The sequence below is a fragment of the Arachis hypogaea genome, chromosome 15 (assembly GCF_003086295.3).
Source record: "Arachis hypogaea cultivar Tifrunner chromosome 15, arahy.Tifrunner.gnm2.J5K5, whole genome shotgun sequence".
Taxonomy (NCBI): domain Eukaryota; kingdom Viridiplantae; phylum Streptophyta; class Magnoliopsida; order Fabales; family Fabaceae; genus Arachis; species Arachis hypogaea.
Genome location: NC_092050.1, coordinates 82,710,384 through 82,713,540, shown reverse-complemented (window position 1 = coordinate 82,713,540; position 3,157 = coordinate 82,710,384). Strand labels below are relative to the sequence as shown.

At 33.3% G+C, this 3,157-nt stretch overlaps 1 non-coding gene across 1 annotated transcript; it reads right to left on the bottom strand.

The window, feature by feature from the left end:
• Positions 1–2,238: 2,238 nt before the first annotated feature.
• On the bottom strand, positions 2,239–2,346 carry LOC112752894 (small nucleolar RNA R71). Its single transcript, XR_003177303.1, has one exon. It is a non-coding gene; the product is annotated as a small nucleolar RNA R71 (small nucleolar RNA).
• Between the last annotated feature and the right edge of the window lie 811 nt (positions 2,347–3,157).

Genomic DNA, 3,157 nt, shown 5'->3' with positions numbered 1-3,157 from the left:
TGTGAAGCCATGTCTAATCTTTTGGACCGAGGTTTCAACTCATCATCACAAGAGCTTTTTGATTCTCATCAATTCAGCTGTTGTATGCCTGATTTGTATGCTAAAGCTTGGCTGGCCATTGGCCATGTCTAGTGTTTTGGACCGGAGCTTTCACTGAAAGCTTGGCTGGCTAGTAAGCCATGTCTAATTCCTGGACTGGAGTTTTAGACTAACATTGCATGATTCCTGGAATTCTTATTAGAAATTTTGAATTTCTTTATTTTGCTTTTCCTAATTATTTTTCAAAAAATACAAAAAAATTTAATAAAATCATAAAACCAAAAATATTTTGTGTTTCTTGTTTGAGTCTAGTGTCAAATTCTAAGTTTGGTGTCAATTGCATCTTTTTAATTTTTCTTAAAATTTTCGAAAACTCATGCGTTCTTCACGATCTTCAAGTTGTTCTTGATGATTGTCTTTGTTTAATCTTGTGATTTTATTGTTTTGCATTTGTTGTTGTTTTTCATATGCATTTTTAATTTGTTAGTGTCTCAACATTAAAAATTTCTAAGTTTGGTGTCTTGCATGTGTGTCTTTTCTTAAAAAAAAGTTCTTGATGTTCATCTTGATCATCAAAGTGTTCTTGGTGTTCATCTTGACATTCAAAGTGTTCTTGCATGCATTGTGTGTTTTGATTCATGATTCTCATGTTTTGAGTCTTTTCATTGTTTTTCTCTTTCATCATTAAAAATTCAAAAATAAAAAAAATATCTTTCCCTTTTTCTTCTCATAAAATTCGAATATTTGAGTTGACTTTTTCAAAAATTTTTAAGATCTAGTTGTTTCTTATGAGTCAAATCAAATTTTCAATTTAAAAATCTTATCTTTTCTAAACCTTTTCAAAAATAAAATCTTTCTCATTTTCTTATATTTTCGAAAACTTTTAAAAATGATTTTCAAAATATTTTTCTTAATTTCATTCATAATTTCAAAATCTTTACTAACAATTAATGTGATTGATTCAAAAATTTTTAAAGTTTGTTACTTGCCTATTAAGAAAGGTTCAATCTTTAAATTTTAGAATCATATCTTTTTGTTTCTTGTTAGTCAAGTAATTGTCTTTAATTTCAAAAACCAAATCTTTTTAAGTTTCTTTTTCAAATTCCTTTTCAAATTAAATTTCAATCATATCTTTTTCAAAATCAATTTCAAAATCTTTTCTAACTTCTCATCTTTTCAAAATTTAATTTTCAAATCTTTTTCAATTAACTACTTAACTTTTCAGTTTGATTTTAAAAGTTTTCTATTTCAATCATATCTTTTTCAAAACCACCTAACTAATTTTCTCTTTCAAATTTTCAAAAACTCCTACCCACTTTTTAAAAATTCCTTTTAATTAACTAATTGTTTCAAATTTTAATTTTAATTTTATTCCTCCTATTAATTTTCGAATTCTAACTAATATTTGAAATAAAAACAAAAATATTTTCCTTTTATTTTAAATTAAATTTGAATTCTCTCCTCCCTCTCACATCTCCTTCTATTTATTTATCTACTAACACTTCTCTCCCACCCAAAATTTGAACCCCATCTTCTTCTCTGTGTTCGAATTTTTCTCTTCTCCTTCTTCTATTCTTCTCTTCTTAAACTCACATAAGGAATCTCTATACTGTGACATAGAGGATTCCATATTTTCTTTTCTGTTCTCCTCTTTTTCATATGAGCAGGAACAAGGATAAGAATATTCTTGTTGAAGCTGATCCTGAACCTGAAAGGAGTCTGAAGAGGAAGCTAAGGGAAGTTAAAGCACAACTCTCTAGAGAAAACCTGACAGATATTTTCGAAAAAGAGGGAGACACGGCCGAACCTAATAACAATGGTGGAGATGCAAGGAAGATGCTTGGTGACTTTATTGCACCCTCTTCTAACTTCTATGGAAGAAGTATCTCACTTCCTGCAATTGGAGCAAACAATTTTGAGCTTAAGCCTCAATTGGTTTCTGTAATGCAGCAGAACTGCAAGTTTCATGGACTTCCTATGGAAGATCCTTATCGGTTTTTAGCTGAATTCTTGCAAATCTGTGACACTGTCAAGACCAATGGAGTTGATCCCGAGGTCTATAGGCTTATGCTTTTCCCTTTTGCTGTAAGAGACAGAGTTAGAACATGGTTGTATTCACAACCTAAGGATAGCCTGAACTCTTGGGATAAGCTGGTCAGTGCTTTCTTGGCCAAATTCTTTACACCTCAAAAGATGAGCAAGCTTAGAGTAGAAATCCAAACCTTCAGACAGAAGGAAGGAGAATCCCTCTATGAAGCTTGGGAAAGATATAAGCAAATGATCAAAAGGTGTCCTACTGACATGCTTCCAGAATGGAGCATCATAAGTATATTCTATGATGGTCTGTCTGAGTTGTCGAAAATGTCATTGGACCATTCTGCAGGAGGATCTCTTCACATGAAAATCCCTGTAGAAGCTCAGGAACTCATTGAAATGGTTACAAATAACCAGTTCATGTACACCTCTAAGAGAAATCCTGTGAACAATGGGACGCCTCAGAAAAAGGAAGTTCTTGAAATTGATACTCTGAATGCCATATTGGCTCAGAACAAAATATTGACTCAGCAAGTCAATATGATTTTTCAGAGTCTGAATGGATTACAAGCTGCATCCAACAGTACTAAAGAAGCATCTTCTGAAGAAGAAGCTTATGATCCTGAGAACCCTGCAATGGTAGAGGTGAATTACATGGGAAAACCCTATGGAAACACCTATAATCCTTCATGGAGAAATCATCTCAATTTCTCATGGAAGGACCAACAGAAGCCTCAACAAGGCTTCAATAATAATGATGGAAAAAATAGGTTTAGCAATAGCAAGCCATTTCCATCATCTTCTCAGCAATAGACAGAGAATTCTGAACAGAGCCATTCTGGCCTAGCAACCATAGTCTCTGATCTATCCAAGACCACAATAAGTTTCATGAATGAAACAAGGTCCTCCATTAGAAATTTGGAGGCACAGGTGGGTCAGCTGAGTAAGAAGATTACTGAAACTCCTCCCAGTACTCTCCCAAGCAATACAGAAGAAAATCCCAAGAGAGAGTGCAAGGCCATAACCATGACCAACATGGCCGAACCTGGAAAGAGTGAGGAGGACGTGAGTCCCAGTGAGAAAA